At 40.3% G+C, this 20,677-nt stretch overlaps 1 protein-coding gene across 14 annotated transcripts in view; it reads right to left on the bottom strand.

Annotated features, from left to right (window-relative positions):
• Positions 1-19,626, bottom strand: part of PAK1 (p21 (RAC1) activated kinase 1) — a 161,780-nt gene extending 142,154 nt beyond the window's left edge. For 3 of the 14 annotated variants that reach the window (XM_060403963.1, XM_042238205.2, XM_060403965.1), the window contains exons 1-3: positions 19,063-19,626; positions 18,309-18,445; positions 15,464-15,524 (exon numbers count right to left, since the gene is read on the bottom strand). The gene's annotated coding sequence lies outside the window, so the exon portion shown is untranslated. Of the gene's footprint in view, positions 1-15,463; positions 15,525-18,308; positions 18,446-18,927 lie in introns of all 14 variants that reach the window. The other 11 variants (XM_042238210.2, XM_027959849.3, XM_042238209.2 and 8 more) reach the window with 5 other exon arrangements.
• Positions 19,627-20,677: the final 1,051 nt, after the last annotated feature.

Raw genomic sequence — 20,677 nt, 5'->3', positions numbered from 1 at the left:
CTTGCCAATGAATAGTCCAAGAACGTAGGCTTAATCAACTGGCATCTGGCACATCCCTGGAATCTCTGTTCAAGGATGGATACGTGGTCTAAGGTGGTCCAACTGGACTAAAGAGAAGAAATTTTGTCCATTTTGGGAGATGAGGTCAGTGTCTGTCTGTCTCTCTGCCTCTTTCTGCCTCTCTCCCTGTCTCCCTCCCTTTCCCCTGACCCTTCTGTCTATGTATCTCTCTCATCCACTGGTTAACAAAGAAATTTAGCTCCTCCGTTTCCATCAATTTACCACCATGATGGAAGGCAACTTGGTGATAAAAGTAACACAAGCTTTTACTTTTATCTTGTTACAATTGTAAATTGACATAAATTTCACTATGATTTATGCCAAATTTGAGTGGAATTGCTGCTTACAGAATTCCAAATGATACAGAATCTGGTACTCAGTCAGACATGACTTAGTGACTAAACAACAACAACTGGAAGAGGGTACAACCCACTTGAATACTCTCTACAGTAGAATATGTAAATCAGTTTGCTCAACACCTATTCTAACCCCTTTCAAGCTTTGAGTACTACAGAGATTGAAAAAAAACAAACCCTTTATTTCCCAGATTCCCTTTTTTTTCACTCTTTACTTCCATTCTATTATATTCCATAACACTCAGAATCCCACTTCTTATCTCCGAAAGCACTTAATATTTATTAACTATCAATCCAGCTAACTTTTATCTGACAAATAATAAGTACTCCCAGACTCCCCTCTACAAGTCATTTTTGTTTCTGCTAATCAGATGCTCTCACACTAGATAATGATTTGGAACAATATTAGATGAATGGAGAGAGACTGGGCATAGGACATCCCTTTTGCTGAAACAAACTGCAACCAAGACAGCATAGTTCTAGATCTAGCAGGTGCAGCAACAGCCTCCTGATTCTGCATTCTAAAGCTGCAAAGACAGTGGCATCCTTAAGAGCTCTGTTCTCTGGTGCAGTTTAGAAAGTTTATTCCTGGAAGTTCAGCCTGGGTTCATTTCTTCCATTCTCCCAAAGACTCATTAATCTCTCTGGTACCCATTAATAAATCCATTTTCCTTGAACTTGTTAGAGTATATTCTGTTACTTGCCCCCATCAATAAGAACCTGACCAATAAACTGCCCTACACTAAAGATAACATATAATATTTACCGTCATATTCCCACAGCTGACCGTTTCCTTCCTTGTCTTTGCATCAAATCTTCCCTCAGTGTATAAGGTCCTCCTACACAATCATCCCATTTGCAAAAGTTGCCCACTTCCTCCATGAAGAGATTTACATAACAAGGAATTAACTACAGAAGAAAGGAAGAAAACCAACCTGACAGAGGAAACAGCCCTGAAGAAAGAGCAGTATGACATCTGGCAGAGAAGGGGCAAAGTGAAGGAGAGAGTGTTTCAAGCATAGAGTAACATTCACAAAGGCAATAAAGTATCTCTTGCCACCAAGGACTGACCCTACAAATTCACAACTTGCTAGAGCTGGGAGTGATGCTGTCCCACATACTGAGGTTGCTTGAAAATTAATATGGATATAAGTGATTTTTAGAGTCACTTGTCAGTAATTACAAAGCATAATAACTATGCACAAAAAACTATTATATTAGGAGGTGCTGCTGCTACTGCTGCTAAGTCGCTTCAGTCGTGTCCAACTCTGTGCGATCCCATAGACGGCAGCCCACCAGGCTCCCCCGTCCCTGGGATTCTCCAGGCAAGAGTACTGGAGTGGGTTGCCATTTCCTTTTCCAATGCATGAAAGTGAAAAGTGAAAGTGAAGTCACTCAGCCATGTCCGACTCTTAGCAACCCCGTGGACTGCAGCCTATCCGGCTCCTCCATCCATGGGATTTTCCAGGCAAGAGTACTGGAGTGGGGTGCCATTGCCTTCTCCGATATTAGGGGCTATAGGAGCTAACTCCCAAAGCAGAGATCACAGTCTTCCACTCTTAAAGATTTATAGCGTAGGGGGAAACAAAGACATCTGAGAAGATCCAGGACACAACACAAAAACTAAAAAGACAAGTGCAAATTCACATAAACTGTAAATAAAAAAGATTCCAGTCACTGGAATATCTAAAAGTAGATGTACAGATATATAAAAAACATATCTAAAAATATTCAGAGAAATATTTCCTAAAAGAATTCATTAACTCACCAAATATTTACTAAGCAACTACTATATGCTAAAAATTATTTTAGGTACTTGAGGATACAGAGAAGCAAGTAGACAAGGTCCTTGCTTTTATAAGGCTTAAATTCTAACTGAAGGAGAACTGCGAACAAAGGTTTCGAGGACAGGGCTATAAATTAAAGCCCTGGTCATTAGGCTCATTTTCACTCCCCTCCTCTGCAATAATAATGGCAGTCAGCATTTACAGAACAATTATTAAGTGCCAGAATCTGTTAAGTGCATTACAATTATTATGTCTTGTAATCCTGGTAACAAACCTATGAAGCAAGTACTACTGTTAGTACCACTTTAAGGATAAGGAAACTAAAACTACAGAGGTTAAGTAACTATGCCCAGATCACAGAGTCCGGAATTGGTAGGGCCACAGGATTCATGGTTAGGTCTGTAGCAAGGGTTTTTAGCTGCTACACAATATAGAGGACAAAATTATCTTTACATGAGATAGAGAATTGTTAAAATGGGGGCATGGAACTGTTACTGTGGCACAAGATTGACCATCTCTCAGGTTTTCTTTTTCCTTATCCCATAACATGAAGGAATAGATTCCCTAAGCAAGGGTCACTTTCAGCATCTGTTTCTATGGTTTCAAAAACAATGTCAAAAGGTTTCTAGGTGCCTAGTGAAAAGGTACTTTGAAAGCTGACACTATTAGCCATGGGCTGGGACCCTGTATTTCCATGCTTTCATTAAGGGGTATATTAGCATTGTATTAATTGGCACAAACAGCTGTAGCATAAACCTCCTGCAGGATAGAAGCCTGGCGGCACACAGAACAAAGGGAAAGGCAGGAAAGCAATGATTGGCTGACCTGGATCCATCTAGGTCAGGCATGGCATTTGGTCCCTCTGCATTTCTAAGTTCTCATGAATGTGGATGCCCAGGCTGCAGCCCTCCTCATTTCCATCTCAATCTCCAGGAAAAATTACAATGATAACAAGAGCTATTGAGGCAGAGAACAGACTTTGAATATTAAAGTACATGTGAGGCAGGAGCTAGCAAGGAATAATAAGAGAGGAGGTTCTCCATTAGGACATAACAAAGCACAGCAGTCAAACTCTACTCATTTACTTGCCATGTAAACTCTGCACCAAACAGTACCCTTTTCCCCATCTTCAGCCACACCATGCGGCTTGTGGGATCTTAGTTCTCCTCCCCAAACAGCATCTTTTCAAAGTGCTTTTCCAAATCTCTTCTATTACTGTTCACTTCTTCCTAGCACTTTGCTTTACTAGGTAGCTCCTATATACCAGACTCTGAGCTAGGCCCCAAAGGAATATAATGAATAATGCACAGTCCCCAACATCAGGGAACTAAACCCAACAGGAACAAAAACATACAAAGGAATTCCTGTTATCTGAGGATAGCTAATACCTAAAACTGCCAATTAAGTTAACCGATGAGAGACAAAAATTTCCTAGTAAATAAAAAGATAAAAAGTAGATGAGGCTTTTATCAAGATAAGTATAAAACAAAATTTTGTAATCTGTAATTTAATAAAATTTAACCTGTAATCACCACCAAGGTAATTCTTAAACCAAAGATCACTCACTGGGTCATTTCACATTTGGCTTTCAGAACACACTGATGAGAGGATCAATTTTGTAAAAGTATTCAAGAGCTTCACCAATTTTTCCCAAGGGTCTCTCTGAATCCTTTGTTACTCAAATCATTCTCCTCTGAGTCTGCGATTATGTCTTTATTCACACTAGTTTTTCCTTCAATTTTAAACTGGTCTAACTTTACCTAATTCTCATTTGTCAATGACATGGCTGTGTGTGGTTCAAGCCATTCTCCAGCATAACTTTATTTCAAATTCATAAAATTCTTCATGTTTTGCAGAAATTTCAGCTTTTGTTTTAGAACATACCTGCATCACACTCTTAGATGTTAATTATACTACCATTAGAAATGTAACTACTGACAAAGAGGGTGAGGAGAACAAAGCCCAGGGGTGAGCAAGGAAGGGGATATTTGAGTGGGGACTGATTTTATAAGTGATTGGTTGCCATGGATAACAAATGACCATCCATACATGTAATCATAGTCCAAAGGATAGAATGAGTGCTATGAAAATTCAAAAAAGTTTAATATTTGTTGACAGTGGATAAATTATTTTATTCAAAAATTCAGTAAGTTTATTGAGAAGTTTATTGAGAGCCTACTACATCCCGGACACTGTTTAAGATACTGAGTATACAGCAAGGAACAAAACAAAGTATTACCTGTCTTAGACCTTTTGGGCTGCTATAACAGAGTACCTGATGCTGGGAAAGATGATTGGATGACATCACTGACTCAATGGACATGAGTTTGAGCAAACTCCAGGAGATAGTGAAGGACAGGGAAACCTGGCATGCTGCAGTTCATGGGGCTGCAGAGTTGGACACAACTAAGTGACTGAACAACAGAATACCATGGGTGGCTTGGTGGCGAAGAATCCACCTGCAATGCAGAAGATCCGACTTTGATCCCTGGGTCAAGAAGATGCCCTGGAGAAAGAAATGGCAACCCACTCCAGTATTCTTGCCTGGGAAATCCCATGGACAGATAAGCCTGGAGGACTACAGTCCATGGGGTCATAAGAGAACTGGACATGACTTAGCAACTAAATAACAATAGCAGAATACCATAGATTATGTGGTTTACAAACAACAGAAATTTATTTCTCACAGTTCTGGAGACTGAGAAGTTCGAAGGACCAGAAGATTCAGTGGTAAGAACTCTTTATGTGATTCATAGATAGTCATTCTCTCTCACATAGCAGAAGGGGAGAATAAGGACACTAATCCTATTGTGTCCTCATGACCTCAACTCCTCTTAAAGGTCCCACCTCCAAATATCACATTTGGTATTTGGATTTAACATGAATCTGGGGGAGACATAAACATTCAGTCTATAGCATACCATCAGGGAATTTATAGTCATGAATGGGTATATGAGGGCTAAAAGCCTACAGGGAAAAAATGACAGCTCAGTTGATTTAAGTTGAATCTTAAAGAGCAAAGAGCTTTAATAGCATAAAGAAAAAAGGAATTCCAGGCTGAAGGAACAAAGTGATATATGAAAGTGAATAAAATTCAGTCTTTTAGGGATGGATTAGGGTCAAGTGAGATGAGGCTGAAGAAGTAGATGGGATCATATTGCAAAGTTCCCTGAGTAACAAACTAATTAGCATATTATTCCACCAGCAATGGGGACACACTGATCGGTTTTGAGAAGAATAGTTAACAGGATCAGGAAAATTATTTCAGACAGACTAATGGGTGAATAAAAGGACAGAAAGACTGGTCGCCAGGACACTAGTTAAGAGCTAATTACAAACCTAGAGAAAAGACTATTATGGTCTAAAGGAGAGCACAGAAGATAGAAAGATAAAAACAAATTTGGAAAAAACTTCAGAGATAAAACTGACAAAGCTTGATAATCCTTGATAATGTGAGCTCATTCATTTAGCAAATATTACAACACTCACTATATTCTGGCACCACATTAAGGTTATGGGGAACAAAGGTGAACAAAAGAGATATGATCTTTGACCCCAAGGAGCTGAAAGGCTCGACAGAAAACAGTCAGTAAGGACAGAATTACAGGTCATTATAAAAGCCATTACAGGGGCTGCCCTGGTGGTCCAGTGGTTAAGAATTTGCCTGCCACAGCAGGGGACATTGGTTCGATTCCTGGTGTCACAAGATTCCACATGCTACAGGGCAACTAAGCCCCTGGGCCACAACTACCGAAGCCTGCACACCCTAGAGCCTGTGCTCTGCAACAAAAGAAGCTACTGCAATGAGAAGCCCAAACACTGCAACCTGAGAGGAGCCCCCACTCGGCACAAATAGAGAAAGCCCACATGCAGCAATGAAGACCTAGTACAGCCAAAAATAAGCAAATAAATTAAAGCTATTACAGAAAAAAACAAAATACAGTAAGAGGATAATGAAGGCGATCTTTAGATCAAATAGGTCCTGGTTCACAGAAGATAACCAATATTTAAAAAGAAGAAAATACTCAACTTTCTTAAAGAAGAAAAAGAGGTGGGAGAAAGAAGCTAGACTTCTGAAGGAAACCAGAAACAGCGGTTAGGGGAAGCATACCAGGGGAGAACAGGTGTGAAGGCCCTGAAGCAAGAGAGACTTTCTCAAACTTTAGGGGGATGCCAATATCTCTGAATCATAACCACTGAGGTGGAGAGATGCACAAGATGAAGTTAGACAAACAAAAAACAAGGCCAAGTCACTCAAAACCTTAAAATCATGTTTAAGATTTGATATTTGGGAATTCCCTGGCGGTCCAGTGGTTAAGACTCGGCACTTTCACTGCTTTCACCAGGGCCCAGATTCAATCCTTGGTGGGGAAACTAAGATCCCACAAGAAATGCAATGTGGCCAAAAAGAAAATAATTTATATTTTTTCCTAAATAAAATAAAAAGCTTTTACACGTTTCAAGCACATAACTCAGTTAAAAGATAGTCCAAGGTAGAGAGGATAGTAGTCTGGATTAGGGAGGTGACAGCAGAAATGGAGAGAGGTAGATGAATTCAAGAAATATACAGAAGTAAAATTAACAAGGTTGGGAGTACAGTTTTCCATATGAAGGAAAGGAGAGAAGGTTGGTGTCAGAGTTGAATCTTAAATTTCAGGTTTGAGCAACCAAAAATCAAAAATCTCACTTAGTAAGACAGTGATAACTGGAAGAGGACCAGGTTTATGAAAAATGACCAAGAATGTAGTTTAGAGCATGGTAAGTAGTAGATGTTATAAGACTCCAAAGTATAAATATCAAGCAGGCAATTGAATATAAGGATCTAGAGTTAAGGAGAAAAGTTTAAGCTAGAAGTATCTGGGGAAATAGGGAAGCTGTGCTCATACATACAGTATTCAAAGGTAGGACAATGAACGAAATCAAGTAGAAAGAGCACAGTGTAAGAGAAGAGGATCTCTCCCTTGAGGAATTGCAACATTTAAAGTCAACATTGTAGAAAAAGGCAACAAAATAAATGGAGGAATGGTCAGAGGTAGGAGACAAACAAGGAAAGTGATATCACAGAAGGGAAAAGAATATTTTTAAAGTGGGAGTAATCAATAAAATAAATATATGGAGAGGTCCAGAAAGACAAGAATAAAAAGGAAATTCCATGGCTGCTAACAACACAAAAGAGGGCTATGCAGGCACTATGAGCCTCTTGATGAAAGAACACATTAACATATATAAAATGGTCATGCAAAACAAAACAAAAAAACCTGAATTTTATCAAGCCTCTAGATTCTAACTTATAAGTAATATATAGGACCAAGGAACTTCTTAAACTGTAACAGGGTGATGCAAAATGCAGAGTGAGAAACTCAATAGGACAATTGGTTTCTTCAACAAATAATCTGAAAGGATGGGGGCGGAGAGACTGAGAGGGAATTTAGAAATCAAAGAAGACATAAATGAAATATCAGCCAATCTCTCTGTGTAGCCTTTGTTTCAAACTACTAAAGGAAAAAAACTGACTTCTGCACCACAACAGAACATTTTGACGACATTAAAGGATTATGGGAAGGGAGGTGGTTTATGTGTGGCTATGATTTTGGAGTGATTTGCTTTTTTCTTTCTTAAGTAAATTTGGCACCATACGGGTCATTATGGACTTTAGCACAAGCAATTATGATAAGGTGGTGGGGACAGAAAGAGAGTGGAGTAGGCTGCCAAGTAAATAGGAGGTAAGGAATTAGAAGCAGAAGTTGTAAACAGCTATATAAAGAAGACTACCTTTGAAAGAGCGCAAAGATAGTGCTTAGCTTGAAGGCTGACATGGGATCTCAGGAGCACTACTGTGTGGTAGAGAAGAAAACTGTTTTCCTTTAAATAAAGCATTTGAATACTGCTTATGATAACTCTAAAAAGCAAAATGTAAGAAGATAGTGAAGTGAGATTTCTAAGACAGGACCCCAGGAATCTAAAAGCACACAAAGGATCAGGCCTCTCCTTGAAAGAGAATCACTTCCTTCATAAAAAAAGGAATGGGTTCAAGTTCAAGTAGATTCTCAAATTCAGAAGTAGGAATATAAAGCTTCTATTTTATCTATTCTTTTTTAATTTATTCTGTTTTGTGATAAATGAGACAAAGTTGGGGGGGGGGGGGAGAAATGAAAGCACAAAGAGAAAGTGACAGGTAGAAACTGAAGGGAGAACTGAAGATAACCCTGAAGAAAAGTGGCTATTTCCAGATTTAGAAAACACGAGGGGGAAAACAGGCTTTTGGAAATGGGTAATAAGTCAGTTGAACAGACCAACTTCTGAAGAAATCAATAAAAGAAAAACTGGTGGTATTTTTAGTTTCCAAATATTAAATGCTATCAAGAGCTTATTAGGTATACATATCACTGATTCAACAATTCCACTGATCAGAATTTATTCTAAAGAAATAAACTCTGAAAGTAGAAAGCTATATGTAATGTTATCGATAAAATTAGTGTAATTTATAACAAGGAGAAAACTAAATGATTTTGATGGTTAGTTTTATGTGTCAACTTAACTAGCTTACAGTATCCAGTAATTCAATTAAACACTAATCTAGGTGCTGCTGTAAAGTATTTAATAGGTATTTTATAGATACAGTAAACGTCTACATTCAGCTGACTTTAAATAAAGGAGATTATTCTTCATAATATAGGTGGGCTTCACCTAGTCAATTGAAAGGCCTTAAGAGCAGAACTGGGGTTTCCATGCTAAGGAATTCTACCAGTTCTGTTTCTCAGGTACAACACTGACCAACACAATGGTTTTAGGCAAATTATGAAATATCACCTTAAATTTTATAATGGATACTAAGGAGTAACATGGGGGAATGTTTACTATAAGTCAAGAAAAAAAGGCAAACAACAAATGTAGGTTTATATTTTGATTATAATTATGTAAGTAAGTATGTTTACATACAAGAAAAAAGAAAACAGAAGAGTTCATTTATTTGACTGATGGAATTGTGTCTGAATTTTAAATTTATTAACAGTCTTACAAAAGTTGGTTAAATGGGGCTCTGTTATTTTTAATTGATGAAAGTAATGTATATGTTAAGCCTTATTAGAATTACTTGGCACTATAAAGAAACTGATACAAAACCACTGCCTGGGATAACACTAAAAAAGAAAACAAAGAATATTCTGGAACGCAAATACGCCTAAAAGGGCCTTAATCCAATACCATTTTTCGGTAACATAATTCCTTAACTCAGATAAAAGGAAGAAAGACCCAGAATGGCAAAGTAGCTGGAGAGCCCCTTAAGAATTTTCCACATCCTTACTGAGCATCAGGGCATACGTTTAACTTTGACTCAGGTCAAAGGTGTTTGTACTGGGCAGCTAAATATTTAACATAGTGAGGTTTCCTCTCTCCTGGCCTCTCCCAACACCGGACAATGAAAGGATTCTTGCATATTTGCTAAACGTGATTAAAGAGTCTATGCACCTCAGTTTGAATGCTGGCTCTACTCTTACTCATTCAGTTAAAAACATTTACAGAATAGCTACTATATATTAGGAACTGCATCTACAACAGACAGCAAAAAAAAAAAAAAAAAGATACTTTTTAAGGAAATAGGTACTATGTTAGAATTCTTTCTCTTCAGAAAAATGATTCTCTGGAGAGTAGGGTCTAGTAGACAGATATTAATCAAATAATGCCACAGAATAACACATAAGAGTATGAATGCTTCCCAGATAGTTCAATGGTAAAGAATCCTCCTGCCAATGCAGGAGACACAGGAGACGTGGCTTCAATCCCTGGGTTCGGAAGATCCCTTGGAGTAGGAAATGGCAACCCACTCAGGTATTCTTGCCTGAAAAATTCCATGGACAGAGGAGCCTAGCGGGCTATAGTCCATGGGGTTGCGAACAGTTGGACATGACTGAGCAACTAAGCACACACACACAAACCTAAATATATACTAACTGTCTCTAGGCCACTTAGGAAACTTGGACTTTCAAAGGTCTATCATAATGAAATTTTACCCTTTGCTCACCCACTTTCTTGTTTTGTTTTCAGTTATTTTGCAGATTACATATAGATAACGTCTTGAACTGATCAAGCAAAATCTACCCAGACACCAAATAAAAATCCCAGAATCTGAACTGGCCAGATAACTCCAGATGGGAAAATAATTTTAAATATAAGAAACTGTTATAGGGGAACTAAGAGCCCTCCCAACTATACCAAGTCCCTTTCTACCCATGCCACAGCCTGGAAATTAAAATTTTGCTCTGCTAGCCCATGGAGAATTGTTTCCACACTGAAACACTATTACTAATAGACTATGGGGGTCAGGGACTATGTTACTAAGTAGTAAAAGTGAGGGCGGGGGAAAAGGAGGAAAGAAGGTAAAAGCAAACAACAAACAAATTTAAAAAAAAAAACTATTAGTCATAAAATAATTGAACTAAGAAGCTGACATCAAATACATCTATATCACAGCTAAGGAAAATGGAGGCTCAGGGTGGTTAAGTGACTTGCCATAGTTACACAGTAGTAATTATAAACATGTCTTCAAATCCCAACTTGATCTCTCTGCTTCTAAATTTCCTCATCTGTAAAATGAGTATAGAACAGTATCACTCTTGTAGGATTATTCTGAGGAGTAAATGAAAAATCAAATGTAAAGTACTTAGCACTATCCCCAGTAAAAGGTCAGTTATTACAAGGCTGAGGGTGATGATTTGTTCCCGATGTCATTTATCCTCAGTATACAATGAGACTGGGGGTAGAAGGTGGCTGAGAAACAGGGAGTTCACCATCCCAAACTCACTTTTTTTAAAAAGATCAGAAGGGAGTAGATGAAATGCTACACTGATTATCTTGTACAATAAAACTCTGACATTTGTTGTTGTCTTTATCTTTTATTCTTCTGTATTCTCCATATTTTCTGTAAGAATTATGTATTACTTTCATAATAAAAGAAACATAAATGTATCTTAAAAACAAGGGGATCTGAGTAAAGACAATCAAACTGGAAGAGTAACTATCTGATACTATTTTAGCTTGCTGGACCCTAGTTACCAACTCCTGGTGGAAAAAAAAATATATATATATATTTTTTTTTTTTCATGATAAAGGAAAATCCCAGAAAATGCCCACAGAATCTTAAGAGCTAAAAGCACTTGAATAGGTCACTTAGTCCAAACTCCGGACTAATAGCCAACATGAGTCAAGCACTTTACAGCTTACAAATTGCTATTCACTTATCTATGGAGCTCACTTGATCTCCCATAAAAGTATAAGACAGCTAGTCTTATTGGGAAAAGTGTATTGGGAAAAATATGCGCTCGAGTCAGAAGGACCAGTCCTCAAACCACAGCTGTGCTGTATAGCCGCAGGTGTTTCAATTAACCTGTTTTCATTTCTATAAAATGGACATGAAATAATACCTGTTTAAGCTAACCCAAGGAGCTGTTGAAAGAATAAAGTGAGATAACATTAGTAAAAGTACTTTGTACACTATCCAAAAGGTCGTTCATCATCTGGGCCTTGCCTTCCTGTCCTTTCTTACCACTCCCCACTCTGCACCCCATCCTCTAAGTGTACTACATTACTCAGGGTTCCCCAAATTATGCTCTCAAGCCTTCTAATCTTCATACTGCTCTCTTTCAGGAAGGTTCTCCTTTCCCTTCTCTTTCTACCTCTCCCCCGCTGCCTTGGTTAACTCCTGCTTCTCTCTCCAAATCCAATTTAGGTTCCACTTCCATTGAGAAGGCTTGCCAAGCCATCCCTACTTCAGGTGAAGTAGATGCCTTTCCTGTCTTCACATACCACCAGTATACATATCCATGTGTCATTTTTTTCTCAATATAATACAATTGTCTACAGTCATGTTTGGTTCTCAACTATAAATTTAAAGGTAGGCACCAGGTTACAATCTTTTTCTTCAGAGCCCGTGACAATGCCTGATGCATAACATGTGTTTAGCAAATAAATGGACTTTAGATGACAACTGGAGAAGGAAATGGGAACCCACTCCAGTATTTTTGCCTAGAGAATCCTGCAGACAGAGGAGCCTGGTGGGCTGCCGTCTTTGGGGTTTTGCACAGAGTCGGACATGACTGAAGTGACTTAGCAGCAGCAGCAGATGACAATTAAAACAGTTTTCATATAGTAAGTACAAAAGACATTTATGCAAAATATTATAAGGCAGTACTTTCAAACTTGGCTGCATATCAGAATCATCTGTAACTTTTCAAGAATAAGGATTCCATAAGACTTTGCTTAAGTAGACCTGAGATACAGTCCAGGCAACTGTATTTTTTTTTTTTTTTTTCACATCTTCACAAGTAGTTCAAGCACATCGCCAAAACTAAAAACCATTGCTATACATAATAGACATAAATAGTAGTCACAAAATTACAACAGTTGTACCTAACATCTATATAACTTAACATCTTATAATTCATTTTCACATATTATTCATTTAATCTTCACAACAACCCCGTAAGTTAGGTATTATTTTTATTTTCCAAATGAAGAAATAGAGGCCTAAATAAGTGTCCAAGTAGGTCTTTGTCTAACTTTTCTTTCTACATCTTCTCCTTCCCCAGAAAAACTACAATAATATTGCCATAATATACAAAGTACTATGGGACAAGAGTTTTGATGAGGAAGCCATCAATCCCTTTGTGCAAATCAGAGAGAGAGAAAATAAGCTAAACCATGAAAATACAGGCAGACAGACAAAGGTAGAAGCTACACATATACTGTCATTTATCATCTCCAAAGATTCAAAAGGCAGATTCTATAAAGGAGAAGAATGCTCTTGTCAGCTTCAGTACTTACACAAAGTGAAAGGGAAAGGGACATTGCAGAGGACTGGAAGTGGAAAAGTGGAGGAAGAAAGCCCCATAAACAAGAATGAATTTCCCAATGCTGCAAGCAAATTACCACACACCATCTCCATGAATAAGAGCCAAAACATAATGGAGTTCTTTAATAAGACTTAGATCAATTTTAGAGAATTAATCAATACCAAATAAAATCCTATTTATGAGGGATCAATGAAGCTCTGGTTCTTTTTTGACTTATTACTACACTACTCCTAGAGAGGGGATAATCTAGAGGATCCTGACACACAGATTTCTCCCATCTCAAAGACTAGATGAGAGAGTGGAGGAAGTTATTTGTAAGAGATAAAGCTTAACACTAAAGCAGAGAAATGTATTGCACTATGTTAATAAATTTACATTGGCAAAGGAAAAACAAATATTCAGGCACAAGTGACTCAGAATACAGATAAAGTCTGCTCTCTCAACTTCAATGAAAAAGTGTTATCCTGTAAGTCTGCAATATCATGACCATATGGCAGAGTTTTATCAGCAATTATTTTTTTGTGGTTCAAACCATGGACTTCAGTCAGGATTTTCTTAGTGAGAAGAGGTTAGAGAGTTTAGAGAGCAATCTAAAAGGACATTTCTAGTGCCCCAAAGTTTAGCCTCATAGAGTTTAAAAGGTTATTGCCTTTTATGATATAGTGGCAAAAATAAAGTAACCCACTTAGATTTTTAAAACATAGTTTTAAATCAATATTTAGTCATTTCCTAATGATATGCCTTTGAGTAAGACAACATCTCTATGATACTAACTTATAAAATAAATATCTGTCTCATAGATGGCTGTTGTGAAGCTGAATAAAAAGTACCAGGGAAGGATGTTATTCTTTTACCTAATCATGATAAACATAAACGCAAGTAAATCTTTCTTCACCCGTCGTTCTATGTACAAAGAAAGAAAGCTAAATGAAGAAAAAACTTAACTTTCACAGCAATAAACTTACAAAACATTTCTAAACTCTGCCATACAGAAAAATTAAAGCAGCTGGAATAACGACACATAATTGCTTGTATCAGATGGATATGGACTGGAACTGAGGTCTGTCACTTTCAGCAAAACCTTGAACAAGATCCCTTCACCAGTCTAAGCCTAGCCTCTTTATCATTGAAATGGAGATACTAGCAATCATCTTACAGGTTCATTTTGAAGACTGGAAAAAATATCTCGCATGGTATCTGGTACAGTGTAGTCTGTAACCTTTTTTGGCACCAAGGACTGGTTTCATGGAAGACAATTTTTCCACAGAAGGGGGTTGTTCAGGATGATTCAAGTGCATTACATTTATTGTGGACCCTATTTCTATTATTATTATTACCTAAGCTCCACCTCAGATCATCAGACATTAGATCCCAGATGCAGACCCCTGGGTTGGGGATCCCTGCTTGTTGTTCAATAATGTAAACTGCTGTTAATAAGTTTACCACAACCTAACAACTTAGGTAACAAATTATACTTTTCAAAAGTATTTTTATATTCAATATTTTTTTAGTTGCTTCATAAACCTGTAAGCCAGTCATAGCAACTGTTACTATCCTGATTTTAAAGTTACAACCAAAGGCACAGAGATAAAATAATTTCCGTAAAGTCATGCAGTAATATCAAGACTAAATTAAGGTCTCCTGACTTTCTTTGGGTTTCATTAACCACCCACCCAAAATAATAACATTAGTCCTTAGGAATTAAAATGAAACAGCACATTCTTTTTGATAAACTTTTCTCTTTATTATTAAAAAAGTTTTATTCCCCGACTTCCTAGTCATGATTTAGAAAAACAAAAAGGGGGGAAGGAAATTTCATTAAAACCAGCAACAATAGAATTGAGAAGTATCTCAAATTAGCAATTGCTGATTCTACCTTGATTTTTGTTTTAGTTTCCCCCAATAAAACTGCCAACCTCTTAACTAAAAAATGTTTAAGGTCTGCTTATCAAAATGATGCTTGTTTGATCAACTTATAATTTAAAAAGACAGCTTTCTCCCACCTTTATGAGTATATATCACTTTATCCCTCCATTTAACTCCTTCATTTCCATACTTATTATATAATGTTGTAATATCTTTAATTCCTTAAGGACTTGAACCACATCCTCTGTACATCTGTCCCACCATGGGACCCAGCACATGGTAGAGAAAGACTCAACAACTGTTTATAAATGAAGCCAATCTCCCAGAGGGAAGTTAGAAAAAGAGAAAACTGGATATGGTATCTTAGGGCTAATAAGAAAGTGAAAGAAACAAAACACTTTAAGAGCTTCACAAGGAAGAGAAACCTTTGTGTGGAGTCAAACAGGTCCTTGTATGGCTTTAAGTTATCACTAGAGAAAGACAAAAACCACAGGAGATCCGGAAGAAACAGTTTCAAGTTAAAAGGTTCAAAAGTTAGGGTGCTTACTTAAACTTGCAAAACTAAGTGCAATCCTGGCCTAGGGTATTTCAGCTGCAGTTTTCAGATCCTGAAAGAAAAGAACAAAAGAAGAAAAAATCATGCAGATTCTGATGGAGAAAGAAGTAAAAGGGGTGGGGGGGGGGAGCTCAATCTATTGATAAAATAAATCCCCCAAAATGTTGGAATCCATTTGGATTTGCATACTGGAGTGAGGTTCCTCTTCCTACTGAAAACTGTTCTTCAATAAACCCCAATGTAGCAGCTGGCAGTAAATAGAGTTAAATCATTTTTATATTATTCATTCAACAAATATTTGAATGGCTGCTATATGCAGTCACTAGTTTAGCCCCTGGGATTACAGAAGTAAATAAAACAAAATTCTCTGCTTTCAGGAAGCTTTCAGTTAAGTGAGAAAAACAGATGATATGAAATGGAATGGAATAGAATAGGATGGAATGGAATGAAACTGAACAGAATGGAACAGATGGGATGGAATGGAACAGAATGGAAGGAAATGGAATGGAAGGTCAGGCACTTTGTGCTATGGAAGAAAGAGGAGGCAGGGAGAAAGGAAGCAGGGAGGGAGGTGGCAAGGTAATGGTCTTATTAAAGGCAGATCATTTAACACAGTGGTTCTCAAACTTTAGCGAGTATCACAATCACGTGGAGGATTGTTAAATATCTGGGGTTCCCAACCCCAGAGTTTTTCATCTGTATGTCTGGAATGGGACAAGTAATTTGCAAGTCCAACAAATTCTCAGATTCTATTGATGATCCTGGTACAGGGACTACACTTGGAGCTAAAATTATTCTAACCCAAAGAATTAGGTAATCTCAAACTCAAGGGCCTTGATTTGCTTTCTTCACTCATACATTCATTTCAAACTCTTATTCAGTGCCAGAAACTTTGCAAGGCACTAAGACTAAAGAGATCTTGCCCTCAAAAAATTCACAGGTTAATATTTGCAACAATGTGATAAAGTCAAAAAAATTTGCAACAAAGTGCTATAGAGATCTATAAGAGTGGTCTCTATAAAAGCCCGGGAACAGAAAAGCAACTCATTATACGGAGGTAATAGGAGGAAAAACTAAGGGACACTTTCATTTTTCTCCCAGAAGTATAAGTGCTTCTCCATAGGCAGGTGCAGGATGGCATTTTAGACAGAACAGCACATGCAAAAGCAGAGATGAGAAGAGGGTGGCAAGGAAGTTGTAGAAAGTGAGGCTGCAAAGGCAGGCAGTACTCTAATTTCTGAGAGCTTCTTATTCGTATCAAAAAGTTTAAAATTTTATCTTTAGGCAATGACTAGTCAGGAGTGGGGCTGGATATATAGTGCCTTCCTTTTAGAAACACTTGGACTACCTGATGTGAAGAGCCAACTCACTGGAAAAGACCTTGATGCTGAAAATAACTGAAGGCAAAAAGAGAAGGGGACCACAGAGGATGAGATGGTTAGATAGCATCACTGACTCAATGGACATGAATTTGAGCCAACTCTGGGATACAGTAGAGAACAGAGGAACCTAGCCTAGCTTGCTGCAGTCCTTGGGAGTTGCGAAGAGTCAGACACATTAGTGACTGAACAACCACCTCCTTTTAGAAAGCAGTCCTTCCTCCAAATTTAACACAGGGCTTCATACCATGTGCTTAGTAAATGTATACTGAATTGAATATACGTTCAAAAAAGCTCTTTGTCAAGTGCTATCTCACAGAAGAGAGGCAGGTCACTACCTTCCTTTTGGGACTCACTTTGACCAGGACAAGACTTGTAAAACAGGTCCAGCAGCCTCAATTATTGCACACTACTCCCTGTACAGCTGTTGTAGAGACTAGGGAAGGCCTTCATTGTTTACAAGCCTACCTCACCCACTAGACTTTGAGCTCTTTGACAGACAGGGAATGTCTTAACAGTTTCTGAATCCCCACAGCCCTAGCAGGAGACCTGAAACACAGTAGCTCTCCAGACTCCAGTAATATTGGGTAAATGAATGACTGAATAAGCAAATTTACCAGACAGACCCATAAGTTAACTGGATAAGCTTCATGGAATGTTTCATGATCTATCATTCAAAAATCCTTTTTTTTCTTTTTGCCACTTTGTTATAATTGAAGGATAATTGCTTTACAGAATTTTGTGGTTTTCTCTCATACATCAACAAGAATCAGCCAGAGGTACACCCATGCCCCCTCCCTCCTGGACCTCCCTCCATCTCCCTCCCCATCCAACCCTTCTAGACTGTCACAGAGCCCCTGTTTCAGTTCTCTGTTCCAGTTTCCCTTGTTCAGTTACAATACACATGGTATTGTAAATTTCCATGTTACTCTCTCCATACATCTCACCCTCTTTTTTGAGAAGTAGAGTTTCTAGTTAAGATGAGGTGGATTTCATATGCACCTGATTCAGGATTTTCCAAATAGTAACAACAACAAAGTGTTAACAAGTGCTGTATCATAAATCCTACCAAACCTCTGAGGGACTCAATGAGAAAGTTTTGCCTGAAAGGATTATGGGGGTGGGTGCCAGCAAAGACTTCATGGGAGGTTTGGCCAGAGTTGGGGGGGTGGGGCGGGGGTGCTTCAGTAAAGTCTTGAAAACTAAGTAGCACAAAAGCAAACAAGCAAACTCCCGGGCCTTTAAAACTGGAAGTGACCTGCTCAAGGTCACACAGGAAGTAGAAGTCATGAGGTAAGACTAAGGAGGTATTTGTGTACTGTCGACTCCTCTTTTCCCCTGACAAAGTTTAGACAGGGCACAAAGACACAGTAGGCAAGATTAAAGATTTTTCTAGGAACAACTCTTAAAGGTTAGACTAGTGACTTCAAATTTTTATTGGTAACCAAACTACTAACCCTTCTCATCACCTTTCACAGTCCTGGGAGGAAAAGCGCAAGACAGTTATCCAAAGGGCTAAACAAACAAAAAGCACTTTGCTCTCAACACGCAAAACTTCTCAAGTATTCTTCCAAAACACTCCCAGCAATGTTTGCTGTGAAAATATTCAAGACAGTAAAGGTTATAATAATCACGTCTTTTGAAGTGGAATAAGAAACATAAAATAACTCCAAATCTCGTCTCCCCGTGTTTTAACGCCACAGGTTTAGAGTATTGCCGGTGTGGGGGAGGGGCGGCATAAGTCAAGCACTGTCCACTCGTATTTTTCAAGGAGTTCAACTCTATAGGTGATCCCCACGGCCAGGACAAAGGTGACTTTTCTTGTGCACAATGAACCTGTCGCCGCCTTGCTAGGTCCCCCTGCGCGGTCCAGAGTTAGGATCCGAGGACCACAAAGTTCAGGAGGCAGTCGCTCCCGGAGCCGGACCTGCGAGGTCTCCCCTCCGCTGACTTGCCCTGGCTCTCTGGGTCCCCAGGCGTCAGAGACCCGCGGCCACGCGGGTTACTACACCGGGGGCCTTTGTTGGTCCGACAGAAATGGCCAGCCTCGAAAGAGACGCCCCCGCCTTCCCTCACCTGGCGCCCGCATCCGCCCGGCCGCGGCGGGGAATGAATGGGTCCCGGAACCCCCGCCCCGCGCCTCCCCCAGCCCGGCGCCGCAGCCCGGCAGCCCGCGACGCCAGGGGTACAGGGCGGGAGGCCGGCTCTCACCGTCCGCGCTTGTTCGGCTCGACTCGGCTCCTCCTCCTTCTCCACCCCGGTGTCCGCGGCCGAGCCGCGGAGTGAGCGCTCGAGTGTGCGCAAGGGGCCGCTTCACTTTCTCCCGCCCGCCGCCGCCGCCGCCGCTCGCCCGGCGCCTCCCGACCCGCTCGTGCCGGGAAGTCCCCTCAGGACAGGGCGAGGGTGGGGGGGAGGGGGTCAGCGACCGTGGCTGGAGTCGGGGAGGCGGAGGGACCTAGGCGACGCGGCTGCGGGGGGCGCTTGCTCGGAGATATGAGGAGCTCGGGTGGCCTCTGGGGGAGGAGGTGGAGAGACAGAGAGCTCTTTGAGGGGCTCTCGAGAGCGCGGGGCTCCGTGAAAGAGGGGGTAAAAAGTCTGAGGGAAAAAAGCGTCTGGGGCAGGACGGCAGAGTCGATGAGGAAGACGCTACAGACGAGCAGAGAGGGAAAGGGGTGTGGGGGCGAAACCGTGAGGGGCCGTCTACGGTGCTGCCCACACCTTGGACTCCAGCTGCAGCGGCCGCCGAGCCGCCTCCCCCACCTCAGCCGAGCTATTGTACGCCGCTGGCCGGGCGGACCGCCTCGCCCACCGGCCCCCGCCCCTCCCCTTGAGGCACAGGCGCCGGCGGAGCCCCGGCCCGCCCCACCTCCGGCAGGTGGGAGGGGGCGGGGAGGACAGGACGGACCCACGTGAGCGAGGCCCAGCCAGGCGTGGGGGCGGGGAAGGGCCACTCCTGGAATGACGTCATCGGCGCATGACGCCAGAGACTGGGGAAGGCACCCGGCTGCCCGTGACGTCATTGCGCTCGCCTCTCTCCTCTGACTGCGCAAGGTCTACTGCTTCGGGCTCCTTCGAGGCAGAAGGCTTTGGGCTGGTTTCAGGGTTGTTAGTGGTATAGTCATGGTCAAAGAATACGGCTCACCCCCTATCTTATGGTCCTCTCCGCATCCGCTAGCTCGATGCCAAGCGCTGAATTTGGAAACTTCCCCATCTCCTATGACCTCAGAGCCAGACGTTTATTATACTGGATTTGGGGCGGGGGAGGGGCGCGGTGGGAAGGAGGCAAAGAAATGGTAATGGAGGTTTCAATTGTTACTGACAGAAAAAGAATGAGCTTCTTTTCCTAGTTTTTCCCTATAAAGGAGGCTACATTCAACGCAAACCTTTTGCCTGAGCTCGGATTCTGTTTCCCAGTGCCTCCTCCGTTTTCCAGTGTAGTGTTTGCATACCCGCTCTGTAAGTCAGATTCCATACGACCAAAACTGAAACGTTCAACATTAGTGAGGAAGGGTTTGGAATCAGATTGCTTTGTTTCAAATTTCAGCTATACAAATGTTAGTGATACGACTTTAACATTTCTAAGCCATAGTTTCTCTGTAAGTAGTACCTGTATCCTTTCTGTAATAATAGTTAAGTGCAGTTTAAAACGTATTAAGTCGTTTGGAATGCTGGCTATTCCTACCACCATTTCCCCTCAAAATTGTGACTCACATTACTTCTTGATCATAGAGAATGGACCGTCATTCAGCAGTTCACTGACCCAGAAACCTGAACTTAGCCCCCATTCTTCCTCGCTGAGCACTCATCAGATTGGTCACCGTCTTTG

The sequence above is a fragment of the Ovis aries genome, chromosome 21 (assembly GCF_016772045.2).
Source record: "Ovis aries strain OAR_USU_Benz2616 breed Rambouillet chromosome 21, ARS-UI_Ramb_v3.0, whole genome shotgun sequence".
Taxonomy (NCBI): Eukaryota; Metazoa; Chordata; class Mammalia; order Artiodactyla; family Bovidae; genus Ovis; species Ovis aries.
The sequence above is the reverse complement of the archived record's forward strand: the minus strand, read 5'-3'. Positions and strand labels throughout refer to the sequence as shown.